The 23,190-nt window shown below is 36.8% G+C and overlaps 1 protein-coding gene across 1 annotated transcript in view; it reads left to right on the top strand.

The window, feature by feature from the left end:
• The first annotated feature begins 3,391 nt into the window (after positions 1 to 3,391).
• The window catches only part of DIO2 (iodothyronine deiodinase 2), a 132,487-nt gene continuing 112,688 nt past the window's right edge, over positions 3,392 to 23,190 (top strand). The window contains 2 exon segments of the mRNA XM_059182640.1: positions 3,392 to 3,649; positions 22,444 to 22,539. The gene's annotated coding sequence lies outside the window, so the exon portion shown is untranslated.

The following is a 23,190-nucleotide window of genomic DNA, read 5'->3' on the forward strand; positions in this document are numbered from 1 at the left end:
GAATCACCCTGTGTGGATAATAGTAAAGGCACATTAAAATTCCCACTAGAGTTGCCCCCAAGATCTGTAATTAGAGTCAACCTTAACTTGATTCTTTGGTTGTATCCATTTCATACTACTGTTGATGTCAGAGGACTAAGGCCAGGACAGATGTTGACTATAGGCCATTTGTAATTGTGTTATCACACATGATAAATCATCAAATAATTCTGAGATAATTGCCCAGCCAAATAAATAACACCAAATAATTCTGAGATAATTTTTGTCTGCTGGAAAACAAATCTCAGGGTTTTATGACATACAGAATTTCAGTGTCAAAAAATAAAATTGCACTTGATAGTGGGACTTTCAGATTTTCTGCATTTTTTTTTCTTGGACTAGAAGATCTAAAAGCACCAAGTAAATAGAATTATAATGTATTAGAAAAGATGAACATCTATTAATATTCCACAAAATTCAGTAGTGTGCATCTGGTACCCATTATATATAATTGGAACCAATTTTTATTATGTTTTTATCATGTGTTTGATCTAAAAGTAATCATGGGATGGATTAAGGAAACACATAAAATAGTATAAATATGGAGTGGGCAACTATGGCCTCTTGGCAGGTCCAGTCTACCACCTGCTTTTGGTTGGATGTGTACTAAGAATAGTTTTTACATTTTTAAGTAATTGAAGGAGGTCTAAATAAGAATAATATTTTATGACAAAAGAAAATTGTAAGAAATACAATTTTTTGTCTATAAATAAAGTTTTATTGGAACATAGCCATACTCATTCACTTATATATCTTCTGTCGTTGCTTTCACACTAACATCCAGAGTCTAGTAGTTGTGACAAAGATCACATGGTCCACAAGTTCTAAAATATTTGCTCTATGTGCCTTTACAGAAGGAGGTTGCTGACCCCTGGTCTAAATATGTTATTTTGTAATTATGTAGTACTTTTCCTTCCTGAGATTGGCATAAACAACTCTTTGGGTCACTTGACAGTCTTGGGGTTTGGCTGATCATCAACCATCACATTAATCGTCCTCCCAAGGCCACAAGACAGAGAATAGACAATTATATAACAATCATCCATGTAGGAAATAATGGCAATAATCATGTAGAATTTCCTGAGCACAGCAAGAGGAGCTCTTGAAAGCATACATCCATTACAGGTCTTTCAGCTCTTGCTGGAAAAAAGGATCTTATTTAACCAACTTGTTGAGAATACTTTACAAGTAATATTGGTAGTCATAGACAAAGAAAAAAGAGTTGGTATTTCCTTAGAAGACTGAACAGAAGTTGCTAGATGAATATCTGCTTTCTTATTCCTTATTTGGATGCCAGCTTATATAGCTGAACTTTGTCCTATGTATTCTGCTCTTGCTTTTTAGTGTTTAATAGCTCAATTAAAAAAATAATTCTTATATGAAACTAGCTGTCTGTGCACAGAGTTTGCTCATTTTTTGGTGCTTGTTGTTTTAATTGCCTGGCCACTTTGGCTCTGTAATGCTCTTTACAGTAAATTCTACACCCGCTTTGGTCTTTGTGTTTTTGTTTCAGTGCGCCAAGGTTGGTCTGTGTCACTGGGCATTAAACATGGAGTGAAATGTCCCACACCTACTATAAAGGAACCATAGAACCATTAAGGACACAGGAAAAAATTCTCCTTGGGATTTGACCATGTCAGAGTAATTTCTCTGCCTTGCTGAGGAAAAGTCCAGAAATGATGTTTTCCTAATAAAACTTATTTTCAATTATTGAATTTTATTGGAAATATCTAACATTGCTATTGGCTTACCCGTTGCTTTCAAACAGATGTGATTTTGTGTTTTCATAATTATTGGATTCAGAAATACCTACATGAGGTAAAGACATTTTTTTTTTTTTTTTTTTTTTTTTTTTTTTTTTTTTTTTTTTATGTCATGGCTGTGGAGCTTTTGCTTCCTTTGATGGCATTGAAGCCTGTTTAAGCAGCCAGGCAACTCAGTGAAGCTCAAAAAGGATGAAAGGCAAAATGGAAATTGCAATTTCTGTATTGCTTCTGGAGAACTTCAAGAGAAGTTTGATACCACCATGTTTGTCTCTGACACATATTCGTTCAATTTTCAGTACAGAATTTTATATTTTTCTAAAAACAATTTGTTTTGCAGTTTCCTCCTCTCTCCTCCTCTTCTCCTTTCTCTCTTTCCTTGAACTTCTTTCCTTATTTCTTCCTGTCCCCTTCTCTTTTCCTCATATTCAAAGAGCAGTTTCCTTTCTATTTTTTTTATTAGATTATTGTTTCTTAGATAATATGGATCATGTTTTCAGTTTCATTGTCCAAATTGGTGTGTGTCAGATCCACTGTCACCACTCATGCAAACAGGGGAACAGTTAAAGAAATAAATTTTAAGTGTATCTTAGCTCTAAGTAGAAATATTTAAGGCAAACTTCATCTATCTTATCTCTTTCTACCTCTATGTCTTCCGTCGCATCTTTTCTTTGATGGTGTTCCTTCCTACTCAGTTTTTACCTTGTTTCTTTCTCCATTCCATTCTCTCTTCTCTTTCCTCCTGGTTCCTCTCTTCCTTTTCTCACTATAATGTGGCAATGTATTACTGCCAAGTCAGTGGCTTGAAACAAGTCAGTGGCTTAGAACAACACCATTTATAGCTCACAGTTCTATAGGTCAGTGTCCAGGTGAAGTTGATAGAGTTCTCTGCTTAGAGTCTCAAAAGTTTGGTTAGTCTGCAGCCTCCAGAGAAAAATCTGCTTCATTCACGTTGGCAGAATTTGTACCCTGTGCTTGTAGGACCATGGCTCCTACTTTCTTACTGGCTGTTGGCCAACCTTCTCCAAGCTCTTAGAGGTCACTCTTGGGTCCTTGTCCCCACAGCCCATTCCATCTTTGCAATAGAGAACTTCACTTCTAAGAACCGTCTCATACTTGGAATCTGACTTTCTTTCCCACTACCATTTGGAGAAGACTCTGCTTTTAAAGGGCTCATGTGACTAGGGTAAGTCCACAGGAATAATCTGATGATTAGGTTGAATGGTAATCTTAATTACAAGCACAAAACCCTTTTTGCCATGTGAGGTAGCGGTCACAGGACTAATGCCAGGAAGTGCAGGTTAAGGAGGTCATTTTAGAATTTTGCTTAACACAAATAACAACATCTATTTCCTTCTTTTGGGGATTGATTGAGACATTGATAGTGATGAAAGTTGACCCTGCCTTTTATATATGAGGAACCTCACTGATATCCTTAATAAGGTTTGTTGAATCAGATCTTACCAGATATGTGAGACTGGAATATGGCTTTATGACTTCTGCTGAAGTGTTTTCTTTATTTCTTTTTTTTACTTTTTTAAATATTTAATTTATTTATTTGACAGAGAGAGAGTGCACACAAGCAGGCAGAACAGCAGGCAGAGGGAGACGGAGAAGCAGGCTCTTCTCTGAGCCTAATGTGGAGCTGGATCTCAGGACCCTGAGATCATGACCTGAGCTGAAGGCAGACACGTAACTGAATGAGCCATCCAGACACCCCTGCTTTTCTTGTGAAAGTTGTAGAATGCAGAATTCCACTTTTTTTTTCAACTTTGAACCTGATCAAAGACTTTTTTCAACTTTTCAACGTTGAAACTGATCGAAGACAAGTAATTAAGGGCTGGAAGGTAAGGAGTCATTGAGAAGAGCTTTTATTTATTCTTTTCTTAAGAGTTGGTATTAGCTGAATTGTGTTCTCCCATTCAGAATCTGACTCCCCCATTCCACTCAGAATGTGACCTTATTTGGAAAGAGTGTCATTGAATGTAATTGTTAGAATAGGGTCATATAGAAGTGGGATAGGCTCCTAATCCAACATGACAGATTGTCCTATACATAAGGAGGGGAACTTAGGAAGCAAGCATACACAGGAAGAATGTCACATGAAGATGAAGGCAGAGATTGGGGGTGATGATTCCATAAGCCAAGGAATGACAAGGGTTACCAGCAAACCTCTAGGAGCTAGGGGAGAGGCATGAAACAGATTCTCTCTCACAGAACTCAAAGGGAACCAGATTTGCTGACACCTTGACTTTGAACTCTCAGTTCCAGAACTATGGAACAATAAATTTCTGTTATTTAAGCTACCCAGTTCATGACATAACTTGGTTACATATTGATATAACTTCATAACGTAGTTATGGCAGCCCTAGCAAAAAAGAGATTTTTCTTTTTTTTTTTTTTAAAGTGATCCAAATTTTAAACCTGTAGTCCCTCATATAAAAAAGTTACATTTTGAAGAGGTGCCATCTGAGTTCTAACAGATAACTGCTAAGTAGTCCAGTAAAAAAAAAAAAAAAAATTCAGAAATTAAACAACTGGCTCTGGTAAAAATGTATCCTTTTTTTTTGCATTTTGAACTCTTTTAAAATACTATTATACTGAATAAGAGAAACATAAATAACTGTTAACAGCTTGAAGCAAGCAATGAGGGTTCATCTTTGTGCCCCAGGCCTGGTGGTGTATAGCAGGTACCTAATAAATAATTGTGGAATGGAAATATGCAAAAGAGGAAAGTTGATTCAAATAAAGCATCACAGCATCAGGTCAGAGAAGGCTTTAAAGAAACAAACACAAACAAAATATTTGTAATTGAGAAGCGAATACTTCAAATGCATAGGACCCTCTTAGGAGGAGTCCAAAGTTCATCAAATCACTCATTCAGCCAATATTTATTCCAGGTGCAGTACTGGGACATGGGGGTAGAATGGTAAATGAGAAAGACCAGAGCCGGACCTCTTGAAGTTGACAGTTGAGTGGAGAAGATTTGAAACAAATACACATTTGCAGATTTTTTAAATTAAAAATTCTCTTACATGCTAGGAAGGAAACAGTCTTCCATTCTTGCTCCCTTTGGTAAAAATAAATTTTAAAAAATTAATGCAGATCTAGCTATAATAATAAAATATTATAGAATGAATAGCTTAAATAATAATTTATTTGCTTACACTATTAGAGGCTAGAAGTCCAAAATCAGGGTGCCAGCCTTGTCCATTTCTGGTCTCCTTTTTGCTATGTGTTCACATGGTTTTCCTTGGTGCCTGCATGCAGAGAGAGAAAGCTATGGTGTCTCTTCCTCTTTTTATAAGGGTACCAGCTTTATCAGACTAGGGACTCACCCTTATGACCTCATTCAACTTTTATCACCACCTCATAGACCCTATCTCCAAGTACATATTGGGTTTTAGGGCTTCAACATATGAATTTTGGGGGGACACAAATATTCATTGTATAAATCCTTCAGATTATTCCCCTAGGAAGCAACTTGGATGATCTTATTATAATGCAAAGCAGATTATACCACCCTTCACTCAAAAACTTCCAGTTCAGTCAGAGTAAAAGCCAAAGAACCTACTATGATGTCCAAGGTCCTGCTCTATCTGTCCCTACCATTACTTCTCCAATGTCATCCTTACAACTGTCCTCTAGCCTAGTCCACCTCAGCCAGAGCAGCTCTTTGCCTTCCTCAAACATTCCAGGCACTTCCCTGTCTCAGGGCCTTTGCACTTGATATTCCTTCTGCCTGGAACCCTTTCTCCTTGAGTAGTCACAAGGAGACTTGCCCCTCCCCGCAGCGGCTCTTCTCACATGTTACCCTCTCAGTAAAACATTCCTCAGCTCCAGTATCTAAAATGGAGTATTTAAATGTTTCTGATACTCATTGACTTACTTATTTTGCTCACTGTATGCTTTTCTGACTAAAATATTATCTTCATGAATGAATGCATTTTTCAGTGTGCTTTGTTCACTGCTGTATCTGCAGCACTTAGAACAGTTAATGGTATATACTAGGTACACAGATATATTTGTGGGGTGAATGAAAATCAAACAGGGTGTTGTGATAAGGAAGAGTGGGTAAGACCTGTCTAGGTTAATAAAAAATGGTCTGTCTCAGGAGGGACAATAAAATGTAAACCTGAAAAATAAGATGCCATCATGAGAAGAGTCAGAGGGAGGGCAGTCATCTGAGAGAAGGGAATAGGTTGGGAGGGGTATGCTACACAAAGAGGGAAAAGTACATGCTGTGGGATGGGAAAGGGTTTGGCACAGTTTGGGAAGTTAAAGTATTGATGAGATAATGAAGGAGATGAGGAGAAGGCTTTAAGATGAGGTTGCAGATGGAGGTAGCAGCCAACTTAAAAAGCACCTTGTCCACCATACTAAGGAATTTACACCTTTATCTTTGTGCAATGGGAAGCCACTGAAAGTTTTAGGTAGGTCCAGGGTAGGACTTGATACAGTATTTATAAAAGTAACCGTAGTCTATATGAAAAGAAAGGTTTCAGGTGGGCAAGAATGGTGGAAGAGCATGTATTACAGTTGCTGAGGTAAGTTAATGGTAACTTGGATTTAATATTATCCTACCCTAGCTTTATTTACTGTATGCAAATTATTTAGCTGGCTTCTGTTATGGGCCTACAGCTGGAAGAGGGGCAGCAGACTATGGACTGCTCTTGGACTAGTTACCACTCATCAGGTACAGGATATTTGAGGCTTAATATTAAACAAGAAGAGTTCTACAATGTTGGGACCCCTGGGTGGCTCAGTCGGTTCAGTGTATACCTTCAGCTTGGGTCATGATCCCAGAGTCCTGGGACTGAGTCCCATATCGGTCTCCTTGCTCAGTAGGAAGCCTGTTTCTTCCTCTACGTCTGCTTGCCACTCCATGCTAGTGCTCTCTCTCTCTCTCTAACATATAAATAAATAAAATCTTAAAAAGAAAAAAAAAAGAGTGCTACAGTGCTTATCTTAATTGGAAATACTCTTCTCAATGTATTTGGTAACCTCAATGGGATCTAAGGGTGAGGATAACTTTTGAACTATGACTATAGTTCTAAGCATGGCTATCATTCCATGGATTCTATCTCTGCTGCCTGATTTTCTGGAATATTGATTATGCGAGTAGAGCACAACAAATCAGATGCTTATTTTCTCCATCTGCCAAGTGGGAATTCTTCTTGTTTTCAAGGACTATCACTCTTTTGAGATAGAGACAACAGAGAAGATGAAATAAGTCAGCAGGTACAGCTCTAGAGATACAAGGTGATATGCAAAATTAAAAGATTCTAAGGACTATTTAAGAACATTTCAACTCAGACTCTCAAAGGAGCTTATCAATTCTCCATTACTGGTCATGACTGTTCCAGCTGAGGAAAAAGGTAACTTGCAATGGTAAAAATCCCAGGGGTAACAGAGTTGAGCTCCCCAAAGTCCTTGGCTTGTTTTCTCAATTTTAATAAATATGCAATCCAATCTGCCTGGTCTAGGACAGAACTAACATTTTATTTGGATGCAATACAGCATACAATTGCAATGGTTTTGACATATTCAGTTAGGCAAGAGTTACCGAATCCTGCTCTTGTACAGAAAATTAACAACGGATGCTATTGCTGAATCTTAGTATCTAAATACAATAAATCCAAGGGCAATAAATCAAAGTGGGGAGCCCTATTAACCAGCTCATACACAGATATAAAAATCTGGGAGTGTGAGTGAAGTTTCTGAGGGCAGTAACTTGGTGTATGACAGCATTGCCAAGACCTACTGGTATACGGGCGCACAGACCTGGGCCCAGAACACAAACCGAATGGAAGAGTCTGTATTCCCGTGTTGGTTACTGTCTTTAATAATTGTTGTCCTTTCTTTTGGTGATTGTCATGCTCAAGTTTATTTTTAAGCAAGGTTATCACGAGTGAAGAATTGATAATGATTTGTAAGTTGAGCAGGAGGCTTTAAGGAGCTCTGGCTGTGCTTAATAATTGCCCAGCTGCTGTCTAGAGGTCTGCTCCATCGACAGAAAATTTGGAAATTGCGTTGAAGAGGCCTTCAGTAGCTTTCCAGTAGAAACAGGGATTGTTGCTATGATCTCATGATGAGCCACATTTCCTTTGAGAATTACATGCTTGAGAATACGGTCAATTTTTGCCTCACTTCCTCAGCTTGGCATGTTGGCCTTTGACATATTTGTGATCTAAGAAGAATTTGCCAATAAGACACTGTGTCTCTGCCCACAGACCTCATATCATGTATAAAGAGCTTCCCCCAGTATACAGGTGTATTTCCACCAAGGTCAAAATTTATTTAACGGCAGTGTAATTTACAAACACTGGTCTGATAGTGCCTATATTAGACAGCTGGAACTAGTGTGTCTTGTAGGGCATATGACTAAAAACTCTGGAGTCTATCTGTCTGGCTTCAAATATACAATGGAGCTCTTGCTCCCTCTGTGACCTTTACCAAGTTATTTGATTCCATGGGCCTCATTTTTCTCAACTGTAAAATACGGTTGATTCTGGTAACTTCCACATTGGTAATACTTAACATCATGGAGTTATGAGAATTGAACACATTGATTCATGTAAGTACTTCAAAGTGTGCTGAGTGCATAGTAAGGTCTCTATAATGTTCCTTTTCATGATGTACCATGAGGCATAACATGACTGGGAGGAGGTCAGAGGCCCAATAAACACCATATCAGCAGGAAAGAGAGTACATGTTTCCTAGAACATGTGGTGACTTTGCTCTACAAGAATTTTAAAAAGCACATAGTTTACTTAAGTAGCTACCCAGGGCTGAAAGATTACCAGTGCATAGTATTGACATTGTGAAACACTGGTATTCTAAATTATTGCTAGTTCAGTGCTATTCTAGGACTTTTATTCTATTCAAGTGTCCCACCAAATGTGATGAGTTTTCAAAAATGTGGTGAAAACAAAGATTGAAGTTCATTGTTTCATGCCTACATTAGGCGCTCCCCACCCCGACCCTTTAAATGTCTCCCTATGACAAAGCTTCCACATACTCCCGCTGCTACCCTGTTAATTCTTAATTTGGGGTTGATCCATCGATTGGGTTATTCATTCATCCAAAAAACTTTTTGAATGTCGAGTAATAATTATGATTTTTATTAAGTGCAAGCTCTGTGCCAAGCATTGTGAAAAGCACTTAAAAGTATATCTTACTTTGTTCTGAAAAGAATATTTGGAGGAAGGAATTACTATGCCCATTTTATAGATTAGGCTTAATGAAGTGCTATATCTTATCCAAAGTCATATAACTTGTAATTGGTAAAATTTGAACTCAAGCCCAGGACTGTAAAATCAAAGCATTGTGTTAAACTGCTTCCATGTCATTATGCCCAATGCCAGGTACTGACCAAAATAAATGAGCCAGAGCCCCCAGTTTTAAGGAGATCAGTTTAGGTCAGAGATTAGTTATAAATACAAAGAGTGACAACACATTGGGATAGTGTAAATGTGATGTAAGGAGGGCTTTGCTTCAAATCTTTCCTTCCTCTATCATGACCTCTCTCCTTCTTCTTTCTTATCCAAATTTGCCTGTGTCATGTCCCATTAAGTCAGGGCCCTAATCTCAGATAGAGAATTGGTAAATAACTGAGGCTATGGCTATCAGGAGCTGGAGTCCTAGATGCCAAATATTTTACAGAGAGCTTCTAAAGGTGGCATCTTAGTGTAAAAGGCTGACATCAGTAAGCATCTCAAGGGAAGGTTTATGGTAAACTGCAAGGTTTATGGTAGGGTAGTCTTTGTATCATTACATCAAATCATGAGGGCTGTCATCTATATTGAAACTATGAATGTGGCCCCTTGATTTGTGCACAGAAGAATTCATCCCTCCATCCCTTCTCTCTTTCCCCAAGCAAAACTTCCCTGCCCTTGTTTCTTCACTACCTAAATTCACCTTTGAAAGAAGGGAAGACAAAAAGTCTCAATATTTCACAAAACTGGACAATTTACTTTTGGAGTCAAATCTGGCAATGCGACCAGGAAATCTTTTGGAAAAAAAAAAAAAAAGTTCTTGGTATTTCCTGCTTCTTTGCAGATAATGAATTCAGAAAGGATGACCTCCCCCCACCAAGCTTAAAAAAATGTTTACCTACCCTTCTGTTTTCCAATCCAAACTGGTATGATAACATTCAGGAGGTCAACATTTGAAAATGGGTTTTGAAAAAGAAAACCACCCACACTCAAAAAACTATTTTCCTTCCTAGTAAATGTAATTTTAAATTTCAAAGACAGGATTTAGGTCAGTGGTTTGGGTCATTTTTTATTTTACCCAAACTGGGCCACCCTTCCCTTATTGTGCAATCCAGAGGAATCAGAAAGATGTCAGGTAATAAAAATCCAGCAAGGAAAAAAAAAGTTGGAGTACATTCTGTCCAAAGTTGCATGCCCTTAAGTTTTGCTGACCTCAGCAGGATTTGTACATAAGTAAGGAAGGGCAGAATCTGGTCCACTGGTTTTATTATCATTGAAGAGGAGATATTTCTGACTGTAAAATGAAAAAAAAATATATATATATATATATAATTTATGATTCAGACCCAGGCTGACAGGCTGAATAAGAGATGGAAACTTACTTGCTTGTGGCTTTAAATACAAATATATGCAAGTCAGTGGAGACCAGGAGCACCCACACGTGACCGAGAGGTACTCAGGTCCAACATGACCTTTCCATTCCCAGAGCATCCAAAGCATATGGATATGCTTTCAGACAGGGTCTGCAAGTGAAGTTTATTATGACATGGAAGCAAGATGAGGTGTGCTGGGCTGACTGGACAAGTGACCTTTCCAAGCTGTCAATCTCTGTTATCCTCATATATCATTTCAGTGCAAGACGGGAGCCAAGAAGACTGCTTTTTACCTTATACAGAAAGCTTTAGCTTGCTAGTGCTGATGCTAAACCTGGATTGATCACTTTTGATGGGTGGAAAAAATTAGATAAGGTGCAAAATTGATATTCCTTTGAAAACCCTTTACCATTTCCTTCTTTATTAACCCAACCTGCTGTACTACCATTTGAGCTTGTCTGCTTCTTACCTCCTGTATTTGCTTGACCATCTGATTTCATATGAATGTGCTACTTTCTTGTACTAAATGCTCCAGTGCTGTGGTCCTTTGGCTGACTGGAGACTACATTTCACATGACTCAAGTGATCCCAATCAATTGATATATGTATTTTTGCTGTTTGCAATACTATTAATGTATAGACTCTCATACTAACAAATTCAGCATTAATAAGTTTTTTTTTTTAAATCATGCCTACTTTCTCTTTATGTAACACTTTTTTTTTTTAGAAGTTTATGTGTTTATTCAACAAACATAACCCAGCACTTGGTACATCGTAGACATTTAATTAATGTTTGCTGAATAGATGAATGGCTTCCTATTCAAAGAAGATGTTGTATTTGAACTGGATTTTGAAGGATAGGTAGAATTAAATAAGTGAACAGGGTTGGCGGAATGATAAAACCAGAAGTAGAGAAGTAAAAGGCATGTATGTGGCATGGGCTTCATGCCTAGTACTAGATCAGTAATCAACAAATATATGTTGAATGAATGAATGAATGAATGAAAAGTGGTGCTAGGCACAAAACAAATGAAGCATATATAAGCTATACCCACTTTTAGGAGCTTAGAGTCTAAGCTGTAAATAACTAATGATAAGTCATCTATTCATTCTAAAAATATTTACTGAGTTCCTGCTGTAGTAGAGTTCCCCAGGAAAAGGGAATCAGTAGAATCTCTCTCTCTTGATAGAAAGATAGATAGATGATAGATAAAGAGATGATAGTTAGAGACACAGATGGATATAAATATCTATATCCATAGATAGATTAAGTTGGCTCACAAGATTGTGAGTTCTGGCAAGTCTGAAATCAGTGAAATAGGAGAGCAGGCTGGAAATCCAGAAAAGAGTGGGTACTGCAGCTGGAATGCAGTCTGAAGGCAGAATTCCTTTTTCTTAAGGGGAACTCAGGTTTTTATTTTCTCTTATGGCCTTTAGCTGATTGAATGAGGCCCACCCACATTATGAAGGCTCATCTACTTTACCCAAAAATCTACTGAATTAAATATTAATCTCATCTAAAAATGTCTTCATGGTGACATCTGGACTGGTGTTTGACCAAATATCTGGTTACTATAGTTTAGCCAAGCTGAGACTTTTATAAAATTAACCATCACAGCTACTAAGTAGTGAGCATTGTTCTAGGTACTAAGCATATAGCAGTGAATGAGATAGATAAAGGTCCCTGTGATTATGAAGTTAACAACACACAGATGTGCAAAAGTTCCATTATAACACATGGTAAATATTATGGAGAAAAGTAAGGTAAAAAAGAGAGAAGTGCAGCTACAAATTTTAAGAATGGTGTAGAAAGGCCTCATGGAGAAGATCCCATTTGTAACAAGACTTGAAGAAGTAAGGAAGTGGCCATAGAGATTCCTGGGAGAGTAGTCCAGGAGAGGGAATAGCCATTGTAAGCCTTTGGCAAGAGAGCACTTAGTGGTTTGAGAATCAGCTGTTGATTGGTGCTTTAATATACATAAAATATAAGAACAGATGTAATATAAGCAGAGCTTGCTGTTGAATTATTTTGGAAAGATTATGTCCAACTGGAGCCTTCTTGGAATAGATCCTAGTACCTAGTATTTTGTATATATTTATTAATGTTTTCTGGATAAATGAATGACATCTCATCATAGATGATGCTGCATTTTCGCTGGGAAGGAAGGACAGGTGGACTTGAATGGTGAACACTGGGGAAAGAACAAGATGAACAGTAGGAAAGTACTCGGTGTTCTTGAGTCATGGGCCTGGGTCATGAATGATTCAGTGGACCAAGCATGGGAGTATATAAGGAAGACCAGCTCAAAGGGAAGGTTGAAGCCAGACCGTGAAAGACCTTGCAGCTAGGCCACAGAACTTGGGTGTCATTTCATAACACACAAATTTAAAGGAGGGAGAAAGTGAAGTTTTGTTGTGATTTTGGAAAGTATTTGCTGAAGAACATTCTTTTAAACACTTATTCTTAGATTATTGCTAAGTATTATATGAAGAAAACCCAAAAACTAAATTTCCAAACAAATTTGGGATATGCTAGGTTAAACAAAGTTAAATAGGTTTTTTTTTTTTTTTTAATTGCAATACTTCAAATAATCTTAGTGTGCCAAGAGGTATTGTAAAGCTCAAAGAGACAGATGTAATAAGCTATGTTTTCATAATATTTTTGGTCACAGCAATACTTTGTGATAGTGTATCTAAAAGGATTAACTGATCATTGTGCACACTTCATTGGAAATCCTGTTTTAGGAAGGTAACACTTGTTTAAGACTGGATTGAAGGAGTAAATGAAAGAAGACCGTTTGGAAAGCTGAAAGAATAGCACGGGCGAGGTACTAAGAACCTGAACTGGGGCTAAGTGGGATTGTGAAATAGAGACTTCTCAGAGGTAGCGTCACAAATCTGTCAACAGATGAGTCTGTATTTGATAGAGGAGTTGGGGGTTAAAAAGAAAAAAAAGCAGAAAAATTTAATGTCTTAGAGCATGGAAAGCTGATGATGTCCTCTGAGACAAAAGCCCCCAAATAGATTAAGATTTAAGGAGAAAAAGGATAGACTTATGAGAGACTTATGAGAAACGAATTTTGTGATCCCTAAATACTGGGGTATTTTCTAGATATCTTTCTGTTATTACCATAGTTTAATTTCATTATGGCCAGAAATTATATTTTATATAATTTATATTTTATTTTATTTTATTTGCTAAAGAGACAGTGAGAGTGGGAACATAAGCAAGAGGAGTGGGAAAGGGAGAAGCAGGCTTCCCGCCAAGCAGGGAGCCCTATATGGGGTTCAATCCCAGGACCCCGTGATCATGACCCGAGCCAAAGGCAGACACTTAATGACTGAGCCACCCAGGCACCCCTTAAAGATTTTTTATTTATTCATTTGAAAGAGATAGGGAGAAAGAGCAAGAGCACAAGCAAGGAGAGAGAAAGAGGTAGAAGCAGAATCCTTGCTGAGTGGGGAGCCTTCTGGGGGGCTCCATCCCAGGATCCTGGGACCATGACCTGAGCTGAAGGCAGATGCTTAACTGACAGAGCCACCCTGAATGATTTAACTTTTTAAAAATCTGTTGAGATTCATCTTAAGGCCCATAGTGTAGCCTATCTTAGCAAATATTCCATACCACTAGAAAATAAAATATGTCATTCTTTTGTTAAATGGAAGAGCCAATAAATATCAGTTTGATGAAGTTAGTTGATAGTGTTGTTCAGGTCTTCTCTATTTTCACTGATTTTCTATTGCTTTATGAATTACTAAGAGAAGATCTTGGAAATACCCAACAACAATTAGGATTTGACTTTTTCTTTTAGATTTCTTAGTTTTGTTTCATGTATTTTGAAGGTCTGCTTTTGGGTGCAATCACATTTACAGTTGTTATATCATCATGAAATGTCCCTATATATGCCTGGTAATATTCTTTGTGCAAAGGTCTTTCTGATATGACAGCTACTCTAACTTTCTTCTGATTTGTGTCTGCATGGTACATCTTTTCTCATCCTTTTACTCTTTATCTGTCTCTGTCTTTACAGGCAAAGTGGATTCTTATAGATAGAATATAGTTGTGTCTTGCTTTTTAAAAAATTCAATCTTACAATATTTGCATTTTAATTGGGGCATTAGGCCATTTATATTAATGTAACTACTAATATGCTTAGATTTAACATATCGTTGCTTCTCTTCTACTTGCTCCATCTATTCTTAGTTCCCCTTTCCATCATTCTGTAGCTACTTTGATTCAGTTTTCTTTCCATTATGGGATTATTAGCTGTACCTCTTCTAAATTTTTTCAAGATAGCTCTATGGTTGAAATATATATCTTTCACTTAACTTTCAACAATGTACTTTCATTTCTTTTCTCTCATAGGTTGTGAGATTGTTTCATAGATTTTACTTTTACATGTTATAAGTCTGGCAAGACATTGTTTTTTCTTTAGACAGTTAATAATTATTAATAATTGTTAAGACAATGAAAATGAACAGTTTATCTTTCAATTTTTACTATTTTTAACATATAATGTATTATTTGTTTCAGAGGTATAGGTCTGTGATTCATCAGTCTTACACAATACACAGTGGTCACCACAATACATACCCTCCTCAGTGTCCATCACTCAGCTACAACATTCCTCCCACCCCCCCCTCCACTCTAGCAACCTTCAGTTTGTTTCCTGAGATTAAGAGTCTCTTATGGTTTGTCTCCTTCTCTGGTTTTATCTTGTTTCATTTTTTCCTCTCTTCCCCTATGATACTCTGCCTTGTATCTTAAATTCCACATATCACTGAGATCATGTGATAATTGTCTTTCTTTAATTGACTTATTTTGCTTAGCATAATACCCTCTAGCTCTAGCCATATCATTGCAAATAGCAAGATTTCATTTTTTGATGGCTGCCTAATATTCCATTGTGTGTGTGTGTGTGTGTGTGTGTGTATTATTACCTCTACTTTATCCATTCATCAGTCTGAGGACATCTGTAAATCTTGCTGCTATAAACACTGGGGTGCATGTGCCCCTTGGGATTGCTACATTTGTATCTTTGGTATAAACACCCAGTAGTGTATTTGCTGGGTCATAGGGTAGCTCTATTTTCAACTTGTTGAGGAACCTTCATACTGTTTTCCAGAGTGGCTGCACCAGTTCACATTCTCACCAACAGTGTAGGAGAGTTCCCCTTTCTCCACATCCTCACCAACATCTGCCATTTCCTGACTTGTTAATTTTAGCACTTCTGACTGGTGTGAGGTGGAATCTTACTGTGGTTTTAATTTGTTGCCTGATGCTGAGTGATATTGAACACTTTTTCATGTGTTTGTTGGCCATTTGTATGTCTTCTTTGCAGAAATGTCTGTTCATGTCTTCTGCCCATTTCTTGATTGGATTATCTGTTCTTTGGGTGTTGAGTTTGATATGTTCTTTAGAGATTTTTGATACTAGTTCTTAATATAATATGTCATTTGCAAATATCTTCTCCCATTCTGTCAGTTGTCTTTTGGTTTTGTTGACTGTTTCCTTTGCTGTGCAAAAGCTTTTGATCTTGATGAAACCCCAATAGTTCATTTTTGCCCTTGCTTCCCTTGCCTTTGGTGATATGTCTAGGAAGAAGTTGCTGTGGCTGAGGTCAAAGAGGTTGCTGCCTGTGTTCTTCTCAAAAAGATTTTGATGGGGCGCCTGGGTGGCTCAGTGGGTTAAGCCTCTGCCTTCAGCTCAGGTCATGGTCTCAGGCTCCTGGGATCGAGCCCCGCATCGGGCTCTCTGCTCAGCGGGGAGCCTGCTTCCCTTCCTCTCTCTCTGCCTGCCTCTCTGCCTACTTGTGATCTCTGTCAAATAAAAATAAAATCTTTAAAAAAAAAAAAAAAGATTTTGATGGATTCTTGTCTTACACTTAGGTTTTTCATCCATTTTGAGTCTATTTTTGTATATGGTGTAAGGAAATGGTCCAGTTTCATTCTTAAGCATGTGGTTGTCTAATTTTCCCAACACCATTTGTTGAAACAGTTGTCTTTTTCCTGTTGGATATTCTTTCCTGCTTTGGTGAAGATTAGTTGACCATTGAGCTGAGGATCCATTTCTATTCCATTTCATTGATCTATGTGTCTGTTTTGGCGTCAGTACCATACTGTCTTGATGATCACAACTTTGTAATAGAGCTTGGAGTCCAGAACTGTGGTGTCACTGGCTTTGGTTTTCTTTTCAATATTCCTCTGGCTCTTCAGGGTCTTATTCCATACAAATTTTAGGATTATTTCTTTCATTTCTGTCAAAAAAGTTGATGATATTTTGATTAGGATTGCAGTAAATGTGTAGATTGCTCTAGGTAACCTAGACATATTAACAATATTTGTTCTTCCAATCCATAAGCATGGAACATTTTTCATTTCTTTGCATCTTCCTCAGGTTCTTTCATCAGTATTCTATAGTTTTCTGAGTATAGACTCTTTGTCTCTTTGGTTAGATTTATCCCTAGGTAACTTATGTTTTGGGGTGCAATTGTAAGTGGGGTTGACTCCTTAATTTCTCTGTCTTATTGCTGATAAACAGAAATGTAACTGATTTCTGTGTATTAATTTTATATCCTGCCACTTTACTGAATTCCTGTATGAGTTCTAGTAGTTTTGGGGTGGAATCTTTGGGTTTTCCACACAGAGGATCGTATCATCTGCAAAGAGTGAGGGTTTGACTTTGCTGATTTGAATGTACTTTTTAAAAATATATATATTTTATATATATATTTTTATTATTTTTAAAAGATTTTATTTATTTATTTGACAGAGAGAAAGGGCAAGAGAGCACAAGAAGTAGAACTAGCAGAGAGAGAGAGAGAGAAGCAGGCCCCCTCCTGAGCATGGAGCCTGATGCAGGGCTTGATCCCAGGACCCTGGGATCATGACCTGGGACAAAGGCAGTCATTTAACCAACCAAGCCACCTAAATGCTCCTGACTTAGATGCCTTTTATTTTTTTTTGTTGTTGTTGTTGTCTGATTGCTGAGGCTAGGATTTCCAGTACTATGTTGAATAGCAGTGGGGATAGTGGATAACGCTGCCATGTTCCTGACCTTAGGGGAGAAGCTCTCAGTTTTTCCCCACTGAGAATGATATTCACTGTGCATTTTTCATAGGTGGCTTTTATGATATTGAGGAATATATTCTCTCTCCTTACCCTTTGAAGAGTTTTGATCAAAAAAGGATGCTGTACTTTGTCAAATGCTTTTTCAGCATCTATTGAGAGTATCATATGGTTCTTTTCTTTTCTTTTATTAATGTTGTGTATCACATTGATTGATTTGCTGATGTTGAACCAAACTTGCAGCCCTGGAATAACTCCCAGCTGGTCGTGGTGAATAATCTTTTAATGTACTGTTGGATCCTATAAGTGAGTATTTTGGTGAGAATTTTTGCATCCATGTTCATCAAGGATATTGGTCTGCAATTCTCCTTTTTGATGAGGTCTTTGGTTTTGTGATCAATGTGATGCTGGCCTCATAATATGACTTTGGAAGTTTTAGATTTTCTTCCATTTTTATTTTCTGGAATAGTTTCAGAAGAATAGATATTATTCTTTAAATGTTTGATAGAATTCCCCTGGGAAGCCATCTGGCTCTGGGCTCTTGTTTGTTGGAAGATTTTTGATGCCTGCTTCAATTTCCTTACAGGTTTTGGATATTTTCAGGTTTTCTATTTCTTCATGGTTCAGTTTTGGTAGTTTATATGTCTCTAGGAATACATCCATTTCTTCCAGATTATCAGACTTGCTGGTGTATAGTTGCTCACAATATGTTCTTATAATTGTTTGTATTTCTTTGGTGTTGGTTGTGATCTCTCCTCTTTCATTTATGATTTTATTAATTTGGGTCCTTTCTTTTTTATTTTTCATAATCTGGCCAGGGGTTTATCAATCTTATTAATTCTTTCAAAGATATGGCTCCTACTTTTGTTGATTTATTCTACTGTTCTTTTGGTTTCTATTTCACTGATTTCTGCTCTGATCATTATTATTTCTCTTCTCCTGCTGGGTTTAGGCTTTCTTTGCTGTTCTTTCTCTAGCTCCTTTAGGTGGAGGTTTAGATTGTTTATTTGAGCCTTTCTTGTTTCTTGATCAAGGCTTATATTGCTATATAATTCTCTCTTTGCTGCATCCCAAGATTTTGAACAGTTATATTTTCATTTGCATTTGTTTCCATGAATTTTTAAAATTCTTCTTTAATTTCCTGGTTGATCCATTCATTCTTTAGTAGGATGCTTTTTAGCCTCCATGTATTTGAGTTCTTTCCAACTTTCCTCTTGTGACTGAGTTCAAATTTCAAAGCAGTGTGGTCTGAAAATATGCAAGGAATGGTCCCAATTTTTTGCTACCAGTTGAAACCTGCTTTGTGACCCAGGATGTGATCTATTCTAGAGAATGTTCTATGTGCACTCAAGAAGAATGTTTATTCTGTTACTTTGGGATGGAATGTTCTGAATATATCTATGAAGTCCATCTGGTCCAGTGTATCATTTAAAGTGCTATTTCCTTGTTGATCTTTTGCTGAGATGATCTGTCCATTTCAGTGAGGGAGGTGTTAAAGTCCCCTACTATTATTATATTCTTATCAATGTGTTTCTTTGATTTTGTTATTAATTGGTTTATATAATTGGCTGCTCCCATGTGAGGGGCATAAATACTTATAACTGTTACATCTTCTTGTTGGATAGACAATTTAAATATGATTTAGTGTCCTTCCTAATCTCTTATTACAGTCTATAATTTAAAATAGAATTTGTCTGATACAAGGATTGCCACCCCAGCTTTCTTTTGATGTTCATTAGTGTAATAAATGGTTTTCCACCCCCTCACTTTAAATCTGAGTCTTGTGTCTTTGGGTCTAAAATGAATCATATCAACATATCAACAGGTCTTGCTTTTTTTATCCAACCTGATACTCTGTGTCTTTTTATTGTGGCATTTAGCCCATTTACATTTAGGGTAACTATTGAAAGATATGAATTTAGTGTCATTGCATTGCCTGTAAGATGACTACTATTTTATATCATCTCTGCTCTTCTTTGGTCTATGTTACTTTTGGGTTCTCTCTTTGCTTAGAGGACACCTTTCAATGTTACTATAGGGATGGTTTGGTGATCTCAAATTCTTTTATTTTGGGTTTGTCCTTGAAGCTTTGTTAACACTCCTATTTTCAATGACAGCCTAGCTGGATAGAGCATTCTTGACTGTATATTACCCTGAATGTATCATGCCAGTCCTTCCTGGCATGCCAGGTCACTGTGGATAGGTTTGCTAAAACACTGTATCTTTCTTATAAGCATCCTTTTAAAAAAGCCATTTCTCTGCTCTTAATTTTTCTATGTAAGATCTGTATGTCTAAATGGTATCATACTTCTTTTGATGGAAGATTTTGATGGAAGATGGAAATTTTTTGAGTATACATCTAATGATTGTTTCAGCTTTAAGTTTATGAAAAAGATTTCCCTTTTATTATTGAAAGATATTTTTGCTAAATATACAATTCTAGGTCAGCAGTTATTTGTTTGTTATTTGTTTTGTTACTGTCTTGTTCCTTCCACTCTTTAAATATCTGAGTCTATTGTCTTTGGGCTTGTGTAATCTCTGACAAAATATCAAGTGTAATTCATTACTTTGTTTCTCTATATGTATATTCTTTTTGTCTATCTTGAGGATTGTCTCTTTATCTCTGCTTCTCATCAGTTTGACCATAATGTGTCTGTGTGTATGTTTTTATGTTTATCCAGTGTGGGGTTCTCTGAGTTTATAAGATCTGTGATGCATTGATTTTCATTCATTTGAGACAATTTTTAGCCACTGTCTCTAAATGTTTTGGTGTTCTATTCTCTTTCTCTTCTTGGAGTTTAGTAGTGTCATGTTAAATCATTGCTATTTTCTAATAGTTTTTGAATGCTTTGTTTTAATCCTCCACTCCTTTTTTTTTTTTTTTTTGTCTTTATGTTGAGGTATTTATGAGAATGATGGTGTTCTTTTTATATGATGACATGTTCCAAGTCTGTTAGTCACCTCAGTCTTTGTCCCACATGCCCCTTTGACAAAGGGCCATAATAAGAATGGAAATTGCTTATCGAAACTGAAAACTAGGTCTAAATACCATGAAGAATCTTATTAAAGAATTAATTTTTTAAAGGATCTAATAAAGGAGAGAATGATTAAGGTTGTGAATATTAAAGGGATTTCACCAAGCAGGCTTTTCTTTGCTTATAAGGTCTAGTACTAGCAGGCTGGTTGGTCCTTCCTTCAGAATGACATAGACTTTGGACAATTTAATTGTGGGGTAATCAGCAGATACAAGAAGTAGCACACAAATATCAGTCTTAGTAAAATCTTTGAGATATGTACCTTGAGCTACTGGTATGGTGCTCATAGCTTGTGCTTGATTGAAAGAGCTTATCAAATGAAGTAGAGACCCCTCTGAAGTACTTTATAGGGCCAGTCACCTCAGTTAAGGAAGAAAGATCACATGCCTACTTAATTTACAACTACTGTAACAAACATGGAAGACAAACTTGAAAACACATTGATGAATCTGTTATGACTATCTTCAACTAATATTTGAGAAATTATCACAAAACTGATGGAAAAAATTAATAATTATAAGACAAAATATAAGAAATATGAAGAGTAAGTCCCAGCCTATTCAATGTAGAAATATGAGAAAAAATGACAGATAAATAGTAAAAAATATGAAGAGGAGCAAATTTCCCACAAGTGAACACTTGCATTTTCACCTTGCAAGCAGTTATCAACTCAAATTCAGGCAAAATAAGAGTAAACTGCACCTACACTTAACCTCAACATATTTTAAATTTGGAGACAAAAGGGAAAAATAACTACAAGTATGAGGCAGAAGAAACAAGTCAGTTATGAATCCTATTACATCCCTTTCATAATATTAACTGCTATGAAACAATCTTTAGATTTTGAGGGAAAAATATGACTCAAGAATTTTAATACTCATTCAACCTATTTTTCACAATGATGGAAACAAAAAGAAATTCTCAGAAATTTAATTTTGTTTTTTAAAAGCCAATTCTTCTAAATCTGTGATGAAAAGGTATATCTGTACCCTGCAACAAAGCTTAGTATCCTTAGGTGGATATCATTCTCAATTCGTTTTACAAAACTAGACTAAATTGAAAAGGAAAAATATGTATATTGTTTTCCTAGTAGATGCAAAAAATTATTTAGTAAAATGGTGCTAAAAATAAGAGCCTTAAGAACCTATGACAGGAGAAAACTTGCTTAAAATTCTAAAATTATCAGTCTGAAATAGAAAATGTGATATTGAAAGGTGAAAGGCTAGAATAATTCAAAATCAGGAATAAAGTAAGTAGATTAGTTATTATGAATTTATGTACTAATTTATTTAGTATTGCTTTTTAACAGATGCGATAAGATAAAAATAAAAAGTAAATTGTAAATATTAGAAAGGAGGAGACAGTTATTATTTGCAAATTACATAGAAAGCTAAATCAACTTAAGTGCTAATTAGAACTAGCAAGAGAATTGTTGGGGTTAATGTAGAGCATGAAATCATCCATAGCACCTGACTTGCTAAAATGTAACACAAAAGCCCCCGGGGCAGGGAAGGTTTTGGAGAGGGGCATAGGCCTTTGGAATGCAAGGCCTGCATGACTGCTCCACTGGAGGATGACCACTCCACCCTAGGAATGCAGCTGGGAGTTGCCTTAACTGAAGCTTTCTTAGGCCAAACAGCCATTCTGTGATCTAAGAGATGTATGCATTGTCCCTTAGGCTATCTTTAGCAGGACTCGGAGAACATGGAGAACACACAGATTAGCATATCATATCTTTCCCATAATCAGATCCTCCTAGTTCCAGGAAGACCTCTTGTCACACACACATCATGTGCTTGAAAAACAGTGAAAGATTTATGATTATCCTGAAGGACCAATAAAAGTGGGAGCAAAAAAGAGCAAAGGGTCTTTGTCTCTGAGTGTTGACCCAACTTGCCTTCTTCCTTCTGCGGCACAGTTTAAAGTAATCTTTCATCCATTGGTACAGGGATTGCTGGCTATTCCTGACAAGTGGTGACCCCGCTGTGATCATCTTGCCACAGACCACTGAATGGACCACCTGAAAATGAAAAGTTTGGGCACAGTAAGTTGGCATCTGCTCATGGCCAATTCCGGGGAAGTTTCAGGCTTGGGTATTTTTACAGAATTAAAAGGTCTCTGAGAACTCTGGATGTGGGGAAAACCTCTCTCTCCAAAGAGAGATAATATATTAAGGTTTTAAAGCAATTTTAATTTTTTAATTTAAAAAAATTATTAAGTTTTTAAAAATTTTATTTATTTCTTTGAAACAGAGAGCACAAGAAGGGGGAAAGTCAGAGGGAAAAGCAGACTCTCTTCTGAGCAGGGAGCCCAATGTGGGAATCAATCCTGGGACTCCAGGATCTTGACCTGAGCTGAAGACAGTTGCCCAACAGACTGAGCCACCCAGGCACCCTGAGTATTAACTATTTTTGATTAGTCACACAAGTTAATAATGTTAGCAATGGTGCTGAAATCACACTAGCAAGGCTGTTCGACAGGATTAACAGTGAAGAGGATTCGTATTTATCAAGTACTTACTATGTACCAGAAGCCGGATATTCAAATGTGTATATGCACACGCGCGCGCACACACACACACACACACACACATACATATACTATGAGGTAGATAGTTCTGTTTTCATCTTTTAAAAACTTTATATTATAAAACAAATCACAGATGTAGAAAATCATACAAATTAAATTTGTAGCT

Source organism: Mustela lutreola, chromosome 7, assembly GCF_030435805.1.
Source record: "Mustela lutreola isolate mMusLut2 chromosome 7, mMusLut2.pri, whole genome shotgun sequence".
NCBI classification, from domain to species: domain Eukaryota; kingdom Metazoa; phylum Chordata; class Mammalia; order Carnivora; family Mustelidae; genus Mustela; species Mustela lutreola.